The sequence below is a fragment of the Ovis aries genome, chromosome 8 (assembly GCF_016772045.2).
Source record: "Ovis aries strain OAR_USU_Benz2616 breed Rambouillet chromosome 8, ARS-UI_Ramb_v3.0, whole genome shotgun sequence".
Classification (NCBI taxonomy): domain Eukaryota; kingdom Metazoa; phylum Chordata; class Mammalia; order Artiodactyla; family Bovidae; genus Ovis; species Ovis aries.
The window spans coordinates 85,848,556-85,863,086 of record NC_056061.1 but is presented as its reverse complement, the minus strand read 5'-3'; the positions used below and the strand labels follow the sequence as shown (position 1 = coordinate 85,863,086).

Here is a 14,531-nt window from a genome sequence, read left to right as displayed (position 1 = left end):
TTATGTTAGTATTTTTTTTTCTGAATTGTAAAATTTTACTAAGTGCATCATCTCTTTCCAATAATTATGTGAGATAGAAACACATGTCATTTCAGATTTGCAGTGGCAGAAACCGAAATGTTCAAATGATAGTGTTACCTAATAATCTGGCACTTGCGTTTGGCCCAGAGCTCTCTTGACCTTACCACATCGCCACAGGTGATTGAACTGTAACAGGAGAGTGGTCATGGTGAGAGTGCTCAGGTCTACAGACAATATCAAGGGTCCCTCGTTCATTTTTGTGGGGCCTTTTTTTGCCATAGGTAGTTTGCAGATGTTTTCTTTCGGTCATTTTAATTTACTGAGTTTAATTTGTTTAATTATAGTAGAGAATACGCCAAAATCTAGATTTAAATGTGAATAACATAAATAGCCTGAATATCTTTCATATCTTAACTCTCTAAACATGTGAAATTAGTTCTTGGATATGGATGACATCACCATCATGGAGTTCATTAAGCAGAGTACTGTTACTAATTACAAGTAATAATTTATTGAATCTACTTTTTTGGTCAGAGGAACTACCCTCTGAAGGCATTTCCAGTTTCCCACAATCTCAACACTTTGCTGCATTGCTCTGCCTCTATAGCAGCAGGTGTGATTGATTCCACTGTAATGGTTGACTTTCCAGAACCCTGTAGAATTTTGTTTTGTTAATTTTTTGTTTGCTGTATTTATATGGGCTAACAACAGAGCTTCTGATTTCAGGCCAGGAGTTGGACCATCAGGCATTCACAGATTAACTCGGTCCATTTGACTGTGATGCTGTGAAAGATTGAAGGCAGGAGAAGGGGACAGAGGATGAGATGGTTGGATGGCATCACCGACTCAGTGGACCTGAGTTTGAGCAAGCTCCGGGAGGTGATGAGGGGCAAGGAAGCCTGACGTGCTGCAGTCCATGGGGTTGCAAAGAGCTGGATGCAACTGAGTGACTGAACAACAACAATTTGGAGTCAGGCCTCTGGAACATGTAGCTGTGCTAATAAGTTGCTTCAGTAGTGTCTGACTCTGTGCGACCCGGTGGACTGTAGATCACCAGGCTCCTCTGTCCATGGGATTTCCCAGGCAAGAATACTTGAGTGGGTTGCTGCACCCTCTTCCAGGGGATCTTTCTGATCCAGGGATCGAATCCGTATATCTTATGTCTCCTGCATTGACAGGCGGGTTCTTTACTACTAGCACCACCAGGGAAGCCCCCTGGGACATGTATATCCAGCACTAATTTCTGTTATATGAGTGCCATAGGCTTTATATATAATCTAGAAATCAAACATAGACCCTTAGGATTTTAGTGAAAAAAAAATCACATTCTAAAGTTTTAACCTCATATGATGTTTATTGCTTACTATTGGTATTAAGCAAGGACATCACTGTTTTATCTCTCTACCCTAGGAAAGCATGTTATGCCCACCCTAGGCATAACGTAATAATTGTTCACCCTAGGACAATTTTCAAGCATGACCGTATGCATATGCCTCAATATAGACTGGAATAAAAATACTCTAATTTCCTATTGTTATATATTTTATTTTGTTAATGTGTCTCCTTCAAAGAAATATGATGATATATGAACTACTCTGACAAAAATATTGCTCCAGCCTTATGTTAATGTGAAATTATGACTAAGAATTAAAGTTTTGGGGAGAAAACTCCAAGTTTATAGTCCTCTAAGCAAGCATAATTCATGTAGACTGCATAAACAGTATATATTAAGGCATACATTTTACTGCATATCTGCTAATAAGAAGATGCTACATATCTGCGTCCAATAGGCTGAGTTACACTTGCTGTGGGGCCATAATTTTGAAGTCTTCATGTGCATGTTAAATTCTCAAATGTAACATGCCAGTAACATAATATTTTTATAAGATATATTATTTGATCCTAATAATTTGGTAGGTAAGAAAGTTTTGTTTTTTTTTTTTTTAGGAGAAGAGAAAGTTAATAAAAATGGAATTAAAAAAACTGCCATATTAGAAAATGTAAAAATATGGGCATTTTTGCATCAATTAAGAAAGCAGTAATAAAACTTGCTTTACCATTCTCTGTACACTAAGGAATGTTATCCTTAGACGTCTTATCCAGTTAATGCTGGAATACACCATATCACAAATATCTTTAGAACCAGTAACACTGCAAGGACTGTGATATCCCACAGCCCAGATTCTTTACCTGCTTATCTAAAAATCAAAGTCCAAGTGGGCTCTGTGTTTCATTATCAATCACACGATGAGTTCATGGCCAAGTTGGAACTCTAAATGGTATTTTATGGCTTCCTGCTCAGTGCTTGAATTGTTTATACTGCCCTTATTTTAACAGTAGCTGATTAATTATCTTTTACGGGGCTTTGATGATAACTGTTACGCACAGTAGATACATATTTCATGAAATAGACTTTATAAATTTGTGATGCATCCACTTTATTTCTGACTTGAAGTGACTTATATGTGGAACATTAATGGAAAAATGCTCAGGAACTCCTGGTGCACTTCAGACAGCTGTATTTAAATTCTCCTTTGAACGAAATCCTTAACATTGATCAAAAATAAATAAGTAGAAACTCTTATATTTCCTAGTACTGTGGAGCATATGGAAAATTTTTTTAAATGTATTATTTTGCAAACTAGAAAACAATCAATTAAGAAACAAAATGGAAATATGTCTTAACATTCACTTGTCTTATTTGATGAAGAAATGGTATATATAAGTCAGTTGAAACAACATAGGCAAAGGTTGGCTGTTATTTAAAATGAGAGAAAAGAGGAGACCCTTAAAATCCAGAGTTCTGTGGCATGGTCCTTGGTGGTTCATCACGTGCGTTGTCTGGCTCCTGCTTAGCTAGCCTCTGTGCTGTTCCTAGCGATCCTCTCCAGCAGACTGGCTCCTTGCGTGGCTGTTCCCTTTTGCTGTCCTTCTAGAGAACTGTACTTATGACAGAGAGACTCAGAACATCAAAGTGTTGACTTTAAAATCTTTTAAAGTTAACAAATTTTTCATAGAAGTAAAGGTGCTGTGTGGAATTTATCATCGTGGAATTTTGCTGTATGCAATTCTAAAACTTTTGGATAGCTTCATGCTTTTTCAGTAGATGAAGCATGTATTCTTTGCCCTGAAAACTTCTAAAAGGACTCTTTTGGTGCTTAGCTTCTTGTATTTTTCTAAAAATTTAGTATTAATAATTGTTGGAATAATTAAATGAGTGGAATAAAAATAGTTGTTGATTAAGAATTAACATTAATTTTGTTGTTGTTGAATCGCTCAGTCACATTCAATTGTTTGTGACCCCATGGACTGCAGTATGCCAGGCTTCTCTGTCCTTCACTAGCTCCCGGAATTTGCTCAAACTCATGTCCTTTGAGTCCATGATACCATCCAACCATCTCATTTACTCAAATTTGGTTTTAAGGAGCTTTGTTAGTATAGATTGGGGATTTTAATCACACCCGTGTGTGATTATTACTGCAGCAGAATTGATTACTTATTTGCGATACTGAACAAATATACCTATCAAATAAACATAATGCCATGTACACCAAACAAATCTCTGTTGAATTAGAAACTAAATCTTCTATAGCAGGGGTCCTCAACCTCCAGGATCTGATGCCTGGTGTTCAGAGGTGGAGCTTATGTAATGATACTAGAAATAAAGTTCACAATAAATGAAACACACTTGAACCACACTGAAATCATCCCCACCCCTCCACCACCCCATCTGTGGAAAAGTTGACCTCCACAAAACCAGTCTCTGGTGCCAAAAAGTTTGGGGACCCTTGTTCTATAGTACTGGCTGTGTCAAGGATGTGATAATCAACTATGGATAATTGTATCCACTTATTCCATTCTTTTGCTCATTCATGCATTCTTGCTAATTTTCAAAAAGTATTTATTAGGCATCTCCCATTGCTAGACACTGTACCAGGTGCTATGGGTATGATATGAACAGGAATGTCAGAAATACAGTACCTGTCTTCAAGGAGCAATCGGATTAAACCCAAGACCAGTGTAGGTAATGTCACAAAGGTCTATAAGGAAGTGTGAGGAAAGGAGTTCTGAGGGAGTGACAGTATAGCTGACCTCAGAACTAACAATAAAAAAAAAAAAGAAGGGACTGTAGATGTGTGCTTCTTGAGAAACCTGTATGCAGGACAAGAGACAACAGTTAGACAACAGTTAGAACTGGCTGGACATGGAACAGTGGACTGGCTTCAGACTGGGAAAGGAGTGTCAAAGCTGTACATTGTCACCCTGCTTATTTAACTTAATGCATCAATTTAACTTAAATGCATCATGTGAAATGCCGGCCTCCATAAAGCTCAAGCTGGAATCAAGATTGCTGGGAGAAATATCAACAACTTCAGATATACAGATGAGACCACCCTAATGGCAGAAAGTGAAGAGGAACTAAAGAGCCTCTTGATGAAGGTGAAAGAGGAGAGTGAAAATGCTGGCTTGAAACTCAACATTCGAAAAATGAAGATCATGGCATCCAGTCCCATCACTTCATGGAAAGTAGATGGTGTAAAAATGGAAACAGTGACAGAGTGTATTTTCATGGGCTCCAATATCACTGTGGATAGTTATTGCAGCCATGAAATTAAAAGACACTTGCGCCTTGGCAGCATATTAAAAAGCAGAGTCATCACTTTGCCAACAAAGGTCCATCTAGTCAAAGGTATGGTTTTTTCCCAGTAGTCATGTAAAGATGTGAGAGCTGGATGATAAAGAAGGCTGAGTGCTGAAGAACTGCAGCTTTTGAACTGTGATGCTGGAAAAGACTCTTGAGAGTCCCTTGGACAGCAAGGAGATCACACCAGTCAATCCTAGAGGAAATCAACCCTGATTCATTGGAAACACTGATACTGAAGCTGAAGCTTCAGTACTTTGGCCACCTGCTGGGAAGAGCCAACTCATTGGAAAAGACCCTGATGTTGAGAAAGATTGAAGGCAGGAGGAGAAGAGGATGACAAAGGCTGACATGGTTGGATGGCATCACCGACTCAATGGACATGAGTTTGAGCAATCTCTGGGAGATGGTGAAGGACAGAGAAGCCTGGCATGCTACAGTCCATGGTGTTGCAAAGAGCAAGACCTAGCAACTGCACACCACCACCACATATCAGAAGAAGAGTACAAAGAACCTGCCCAAAGCTTGTGGTGGGAGAAATACCTGGGGATGCATGTCTGGGGCTGATAAGAGGCAGTGTGGCCAGAATGCTAAGGTGAGGAAGAGTGTATGACCTGAGGTTGGACCATGTCAGAAGGGGCCAGATAATGGAAGGACGTGGTGCTTAGTTGATCATTCCTGGCTGACTCTTTTCAACTCCATGGACTGTAGCCTGCTAGACTCCTGTGTCTATGGAATTTTCCAGGTAAGAATACTGGAGTGTGTTTCCATTTCCTACTCCAAAGATCTTCCTGACTCAGAAATCAAACCCATATCTCCAACTGCTCCTGCACTGAAGGCAGATTCTTTACTACTGAGCTACCTGAATTGGAGATAAATGCCTATGAAGAGGCATATAAACTATTATAGAGCTGGGTGGGGATAGTGGTGGTATTATGTGCTCTCCAGGGCATATGCCTTGTTGCAGTGAGAAGTGCAATGGTTAAAGGGGACAGGTAAGGATGAAAGGAAGCTTTTGGGAACTTGTACTGGAGTGCTGTGGTGAAGATGGTGCTAACAGGTCAGGTCTGATATTTAGAAAGCAATTCAGTAGTGTTTCAGGGAAGAGCCAAATTCTGACTCATTGATGGATCTGTTTCTTTGACTTTAACCTTTGTTTTAAAATTGCTTTTATTATTATCAGTTGTATCCAACTCTTTGGAATCCCATGAGGGTCCATGGAATTCTCTAGGCCAGAATACTGGAGTGGGTAACCTTTCCCTTCTCCAGGGGATCTTCCCAGCCCAGGGATTGAACCCAGGTCTCCTGCATTGCAGGCAGAGCCTTTACTAGCTGAGCCCTTTATTATTATAATCATACATAATGAACCCAGCCTCAGGGAACCCTGCCCCTCTGCGTGAAAAGATTAACACATCTCTTCCCTAAGGACCAGCCTCAGGGAACCCTGCCCCTCTGTGTAAAGAGATGAACACATCCCCTGCCTACAGGGTTTGACCTCTGGGAAGTTCCCCTGGAAAAGGGAATGGCTTGGAGAGTTCCATTGTCAGAGGAGACTGGTGGGCTACAGGTAGTCCATGGGGTTGCGAAGGGTAGGACACAACTGAGTGAGTAACTTTCACTTTCACTTACATACAATGCAGGAGATCATGATTTGGGTTCTTGGGTTTGATCCCAGGGTGGGAAGATCCCCTGGAGAAGGGAATGACAACCCACTTCTGCATCCTTGCCTGGAAAATCCCAAAGAGAGAGGAGCCTGGCAGGCAATAGTCCATGGGGTCGCTAAGAGTAGGACAGGACTGAGTGACTAACACTTTCCTGTGGTTGGCCATTCTAGGAGATATTTGCAAAATAATGGTCTTTACTTTTTCAGTTTTCCCTCTTCTCTATTCTATAAAAGAACCTCACATCCAGACCCTGATAAGGTGGTTAGAGACTTTAGTCTGCCATCTTCTTGGCCAGCCAGCTTTTTGAATAAAGTCATATTTCTTGCCTCAACACCTTGTCTCTTGGATTTATTGGCCTGTTGTGCAGTGAGCAGACTGAGCTTAGTCTCTGAAACAGTAGAAGTGATGATGAATATTGAAGGCACGTGAAGGAGAGGTTCATAGATGACACTCACCCTTTTAGCTTAACGGGATGTAAAATGAGGTAATGAGTTAATTCCCTGGAATCTGAATTTCTGGGGGAAGACTAGGTCACAATTCATGAGAGAGTGAGTGAGTGAGTGAGTGAAGTTGCTCAGTCATGTCCAACTCGTTGCAACCCCATGGACTGTAGCCTACCAGGCTTCTCAGTCCATTGAATTTTCCAGGCAAGAGTACTAGAATGGGTTGCCATTTCCTCCTCCAGGGGATCTTCCTGACCCAGGGATTGAACCCGGATCTCCTGCATTGCAGGCAGACACTTAACCGGTTGAGCCACCAGGGAAGCCCTCACAGGTCATAAATAGCCAATATTTTCCATCTTGTCTTCCAGCTTCATTTCATTGGTAGTCACTGCCTAGAGTCTTAGAAAGTTCATAGGATATTTCATGATCAACTAATTTGAAAAAATAGTGAGAATGAATTGTGCTTGTCTATATCCTAATTCAGTTCTTATTTACTCTTAAGTTAACTCTGACACTCTTAGCTGAAAAAGTGCCAATAGGTTAAAGTTTATACAATAGCAATTGCTGGTGAATCCTGACTATGTTCCAGGTATTATTCCAAGGGTACAGTCTACTTTATGTTTTTTAACCTTGAGTGTAGATTAGCATTTAGAACGATATAGGTTGATGTTGAACTCTCTCCTGTTCAAGAATTTATATTAATTGAGCCTAACATGCCTTTTAATAGTGGGATTTTTTTTTTTATCTATAAGGTGAATTCCTGGTGTATATGGACCTTGAGGAGTACACTGTGTCATGCCACTAATATTCTAAATTACTGTTAGTGAATAATTAAAAGTGAGTTTACATTTCACTCAGTATAGTTATCTCTCATTTATGAGTGTATGTGTGTTTGTAATTATTGGTTTGCAGCTCATATTCAGTGTAAATGGATTGTAGCTGAAGCTTTGAGGAGGAAATGCCATATGGGATTACAGCTTAATGATGACCCAAGTCTGCCGCTCATTTTCTTTGTATCTATCTCAAAGCACAAAAGACCTCCCAGGTAATTGAATCTATCCTTTTTGTGATTGAATTCCAAAGGGGCTTGTTGTAATTCCTTTATATATATATATATTTTTTTTCTTTTTTTGATATAATGATAAAATTAAAACAATTTTCTCAGTGCTGTAACTTACTAAACTTTCTTTAGCAGTAAATTCCATGTGAACATTCATAAAAGCTAAGGGCTTCCCTGGTGGCTCAGAGGTTAAAGCGTCTGCCTCCAACGTGGGAAACCTGGGTTCTATCCCTGGCTCGGGAAGATCCCCTGGAGAAGGAAGTGGCAACCCACTCCAGTATTCTTGCCTGGAGAATCCCATGGATGGAGGAGCTTGGTGAACTACAGTCCATGGGGTTGCCAAGAGCTGGACACAACTGAGCGATTTCAATTTCTTTCTTTATTTATTTGCTAATTAGTATTAATTTGTGTATTCTTTCTCTTTGTAAATACTCAAAAATAAAGATATGACTATGTCTGTATGACTAAATATATAACTATTCAGTATGGGGAAACAGTGGAAACAGTGTCAGACTTTATTTTTTGGGAGCTCCAAAATCACTGCAGATGGTGACTGCAGCCATGAGATTAAAAGACGCTTACTCCTTGGAAGGAAGGTGATGACCAACCTAGATAGTATATTGAAAAGCAGAGACATTACTTTCCCGGCTAAGGTCCATCTAGTCAGGGCTATGGTTTTTCCTGTGGTCATGTATGGATGTGAGAGTTGGACTGTGAAGAAGGCTGAGTGCCGAAGAATTGATGTGTTTAAACTGTGGTGTTGGAGAAGACTCTTGAGAGTCCCTTGGACTGCAAGGAGATCCAACCAGTCCATTCTGAAGGAGATCAACCCTGGGATTTCTTTGGAAGGAATGATGCTAAAGCTGAAACTCCAGTACTTTGGCCACCTCATGCAAAGAGTTGACTCATTGAAAAAGACTCTGATGCTGGGAGGGATTGGGGGCAGGAGGAGAAGGGGATGACCGAGGATGAGATGGCTGGATGGCATCACTGACTCGATGGACGTGAGTATGAGTGAACTCCGGGAGATGGTGATGAACAGGGAGGCCTGGTGTGCTGCGATTCATGGGGTCACAAAGATTCGGACACGACTGAGCGACTGAACTGAACTGAAAGTTTCAGGAGGCAAAAAAGTCCCTACTGTTTCTTTAAATATTGGAATGCAATGCAGGAGATTCAGGTTCGATCCAGGGTTGGGAAGAACCCCTGGAGAAAAGAATGGCTACCCAATCCTGTATTCTTGCCTGGGAAATCCCATGGACAGAGACTGGTGGGCTACAGTCCCTGCAGTGGCAAGAGTCTGATACGACTTAGTGACTAAGTCACTACCACCATCACCACATTACAACCATTAAGCAACAGTCTACTAAGGAAATTTTAAAATATCCATAAATTAATCCAACTTTGTACTTTTTTAGCCACATGGATGTCAGATAGTATTCAGTCAATAAAAATGAGATCAATTATTTAAGGCCTAACAACTTTGCTTTAGGTAAGAAGGCCAAAATCATTATATAATAATAACTTCTTTATCTTTTTATTATTTTTGAAACGTTTTCTGTGAAATTTTAAAAAAGCATCTTTTAAATTTACTTCAATAAAAGATCAATAGCATTTTAATTAGTTAAATTTATTTTGTAATAATTATACATAGAGAATTGGTTAGAAAATCATATTTGGATTTGTTAAAAGACTAGAACATTCTTTTAGTATGGAAAGAATGTGAGTTTCTGTTTATTAAGGAAAATAATGTGAGTTTCTGTTTATTAAGAAAATTGGTTTTCTCTTTAATGAATCAGATTTGAAAGGAAAATTTGAAAGGTAAATAACAATTAGAACATTTTGCAGAATGATCTCTTATTGTCCTGATTTGCAGGAAAGAGCCAGTTCTAACTCCATGTTGGATCTATTTCTTTGATTTTAACCTTTGCTTGTCTTTGCTTTTGTTATTATAATCGTACATAATGACCTGCCTCGGGGAACCCTGCCCCTTTGCCTTTGTTCAGCTCACTGGAAAATAATCTGACCCTACCCACCTGTGAGTAGGGTCACCTTTCTTTCTTCAAGAAAGAAGAGATTAACAGATCCCCTCCCCTCCTGGAGGTTGGCCTTTCCAGGAGAAATTTGCTAAGATTGTGGCCTTTTAATTTACTCCCTCAACTCCTACCCTTCTCTGTTTTACACTGGAACCTGACATCCTGACCTCAACAAAGTTGTTTGAGACTTTCCTCAGTCGTCCTCTTGGGTCTGAATACAGTCTCATTGCTGCCTGAACGACTCCTTTCAGAGGGAGCGTGGACTCACTAACAACGATGAAAGGTAAATCAGCCCTACTTTCTTGTTGTTATTGTTCAGTCTGTCAGTGGTGTCTGACTCTTTGTGACCCCAGCGACTGCAGCACGCCAGGGTTCCCTGTCCTTCACCATCTCTTGGAGTCTGCTCAGACGCATGTCCGCTAAGTCGGTGATGCCAGTGATAGCAGTTAATTGTGTGTGTGGGACGAGGAAACCCTGCACATTCCTGCCTGTGGGGGAGAGGCACTGGGACTCAGATCTTCCGTCTCCTTAGATCTCCTGCTCCCCTCCACCCTAGCTGCATCTCTGCCATAATGGGAGGAACTGTACACAGCGTGGCATCATTTAGGACTTTGCCTTCTGAAAGGATTGTCACCCCCGAGCTGTCCTTACAAGTCAGCAACCTCATCCTTCCTTTCTCAGAATTACTGTTATCTTCATAGGAGATCGCCTTGGCTCATGCCTGTATTGAGAGGATCCCAAGGGAATGGAGTAAGACCATGGGGCCCTGCAATAAGCCAGTAGAAAAAAAAAACGGGAGAGAAAGGAGGGTTTTTCTTACTTCTGAGGTCACACTCAGAGCTATTGATGTTTTTTGCAGATAGCTAGTGGGCGTGGTCCTGTATTCAATCTGAGGTTTTAGCCGAGGATAAACATTTATCAAGGGCCTCCCCACTGGCTCGGGGGTAAAGAACCCGCCTGCCAATTTAAGAGCTGTGAGTCCAGATCCCCTGGAGAAGGGAATGACAACCCACTCCAGTATTCTTGCCTGGGAAATCCCATGGACAGAGGAGCCTGGCAAACTACAGTCCATGGGGTCGCAAAGAGTCAGACAGCACTGTCTTAGTGACTAAACAGCAACAGCAAAGAGTTGTCAAACCAGCTTCATAAATACTCTGATGTGTTTATAGCTGTTTTGGCTTAGGTGGCGACACTTCAGAGAAAGCGTCCTCACCATTGTTTCCCGGCTGCCATTCCCAGCCAGGCTGGACAACTGGCGGGTTTCCTCTTAAGTCAGCCTCCACTTTAGTGTGTATTGGTGTAGATTTGGTTTCATGAATGTAGACATTTGAAACATGAACCCAGAGTAACTCCTAGCAATATTAAAAATGATAAACGGCAGATTGAGTCAGCCATGCACGCCTGTGCTCACAATTGTACAGCATGGCTGTAATTTCATTATTACTGCTGCATTTATTAAAATTATCTCCTTCCAGGGGCAGATGGTCAAGGAGAATAGAAAGACTTATAAGCAAAACTATCCCCACCCTTGCTTATTTTGGTGATCTGTTTTTTAAAGAAAATATTTATTTATTTTTGGCTGCCCTGGGGTTTCTGTTGCTGCCTCCGGGCTTTCTCTAGTTGCGGAGGGCGGCTGCTCTTCACTGCAGTGTGCGGGCTTCTCGCTGCCGTGGCTTCCTTTGTGGGGCACAGGCTCTATCTAGGGCATGCGGGCTTCAGTAGTTGAGCCTTGGTGGCTCCAGAGCTCAGACTCAGTTGTTGTGGCACTCGGGCTTAGCTGCTTCGCGACAGGTGGGACCCTCCCAGACTGGGGATCGAGCTGGCTTCCCTCACATTGCAAGGCGGACTATTAACCACTGGACCACCGGGAAGACTGCCGATCTGATCTGTTTTTATATGCTCTTTACTGGATGTCTGTCATGTCACAACTCCTTTCATACGTGATTTATAGATTCTCCTTAGTTCTCATTAATATATAGATTTCTAAATGGCATGATTAAGACTCATGAAAGTTGAATGCTTTGTATAATATGTAATTGATCTAGGCATAACTGGAATATGAACCCACTGGCACCATGAATCTGAGATCCTTGTAGGTCTATGACTCAACCTTGATTAGTTATATACTTCTTTGGCTCTCTGTACTTAACCAAATGCATTGTCCTTTGGGGCAGATGGGCCCAAAGTTGACCAGAGGCTAGGGAGGTCTGTATCAGGCTGAGTTGTCCAGAATATTTATGGTTTAGGCATGCTGTCCTGGCATAATTATTACTCATGCCCCCTTTCACCCTTAAAGTGTCCTGGATTGTGCGATAAACCACATGGTCACTTTACTTAAAAATTTAACTTCTCATCTCAGTACAATTAAAGCGTGAGCTCTGTGGACATAGAGACCTCTGTCAGTTCTGTTATTGTATCACCATCCCCTAGAAGAGTTGTTCTTTGGTCACTAAGTCATGCCCAACTCTTGTGACACTATAGGCTGCAGCCTGCCAGGCTTCTCTGTCCATGGGATTTCCCAGGCAAGAATACTGGAGTAAGTTGGCATTTCCTTCTCCAGGGGATCTTCCTCGACCCAGAGGTCAAACCCAGGTCTCCCGCTTTGGCAGGCAGATTCTTTACCACTGAGCCACCTGGGAATCCCACCTAGAACAATATCTGACACATAAATGCCCTCAATAAGTATGTGTTGAATATTGTGTTGACAGAGATTTGATATGTGTATCAGTCGGGGTTCCAGAGAAACAGAACCAAGGTTAGATAGACATAATAAGAGAGCAAGTAATAAGATTTATTTTAAAGAATTGGCTCACATGGCTACGAGGCTTGGCAAGTCTGACATTTTTAGGGGAGCCCAGCAGGCTGGAAACTCAGGCAGGAATTTTATGTGACAGAATTAAGGCAGAATTCCTTTCCCAGGAAATCTCAGGTTTTTTGCTCTTTAACTGACTGTAGGAAGTCCATCTACATTATGGAGGATAGTTACTTAAAGTCAGCTGATTGCAGACGTTAATCACAACTACAAAGTCATCTTCACAGCTGCATCTAAATGAATGTTTGATCAAACAACTGGCCATCACTGCCTAGCCAAGTCAACAGATAAAAGTTAGCTACAGTATGTTTGTACATACTCATATCTACATTGTGAGCCAAGCCAAGAGATAAGTGCTTATTGGTAAAAAGGAGCTTCCTCACACAGTATTAATGTGATTTTTTAGAGTAAAAGATAACCAAGACTTTAATTTCCTCAGAAGAGTTGCATAATGAAAGAATTCTTGTAAATACAGGGAGACTGACTGTTGGAATCTCATGTAGCATAATGTAAAATCTCAGGGCACAGAATATATGTTATGAAAATGCGGTGTAAAGTATGTTCTTTAGACAGAGCATTCTGAAGCTTTTAGGAGAAAGCTGTCTTGACCTTGCGAAGTAGACACACGTGATGTCTGATGTTCTAGTCTTGAGTTACAGTGCTGTCATTTTCTATCCCTAGTCTCCTTACTTGTAGCCTCGAATAGTTCTTAATTTTAGGGTAGACATGCTGTGACCTTTCTGAGAATAGTTGAGGAGGGGGTATATAGGGGAATATTTGGGATACGTTTTAGTGATCAACACAGTTTGCTCCATAGACAGTTATTTCGTACTACAGTCGCAGAAAGTGAAAGTCGCTCAGTTGTGTCCGATTCTTTGCAACCCCATGGACTACACAGTCCATGAAATTCTCCAGGCCAGAGTACTGGAGTGGGCAGCCTTTCCCTTCTCCAGGGGGTCTTTCCAACCCAGGGATCAAACCCAGGTCTCCCGTGTTGCAGGGGGATTCTTTACCAGCTGAGTCGCAAGGGTAGCAGAGGGCTGACTCTCATCCCTAGAACTGGGAACTCTAACAAGGTGTTCTATAACAGGAACTGAAAGCATTTCTCCATGCTGTTTGTTACAACAGCGGAGTGATGAAATGGATGAGAAGGAGACATAGGCAAGAAAAGTAATCAAAGGTATTATTGAAAATTGTGAGATTGTGGTTACACTGAGCATAGAAGCAAGTTTTCTATTTCCTAGGTGAGCAGCAAGAAGGCCTGCTGACCTCTGGCACACCTTAGTGAGCTGTACAACAAAAAGTGAAAGTGAAATGTTAGCTGAATGCTTGCTCAAAGGTCCAAATGTTTTTTTTTTTTTTAATTATTTTTATTTTTTATTTATTTTTTTATTAGTTTTTTATTTTTTAAATTTTAAAATCTTTAATTCTTACATGCGTTCCCAAACATGAACCCCCCTCCCACCTCCCCTCCCCATAACATCTCTCTGGGTCATCCCCATGCACCAGCCCCAAGCATGCTGCATCCTGCGTCAGACATAGACTGGCGATTCAATTCTTACATGATAGTATACTTGTTAGAATGTCATTCTCCCAAATCATCCCACCCTCTTCCTCTCCCTCTGAGTCCAAAAGTCCATTATACACATCTGTGTCTCTTTCCCTGTCTTGCATACAGGGTCGTCATTGCCATCTCCCTAAATTCCATATATATGTGTTAGTATACTGTATTGGTGTTTTTCCTTCTGGCTTACTTCACTCTGTATAATCGGCTCCAGTTTCATCCATCTCATCAGAACTGATTCAAATGAATTCTTTTTTAAGGCTGAGTAATACTCCATTGTGTATATGTA

General features: G+C 41.1%; 1 protein-coding gene across 3 annotated transcripts in view; it reads left to right on the top strand.

Annotated features, from left to right (window-relative positions):
* PRKN (parkin RBR E3 ubiquitin protein ligase) overlaps positions 1–14,531 on the top strand; it is a 1,230,807-nt gene that overhangs the window by 74,932 nt on the left and 1,141,344 nt on the right. The window lies entirely within an intron of this gene.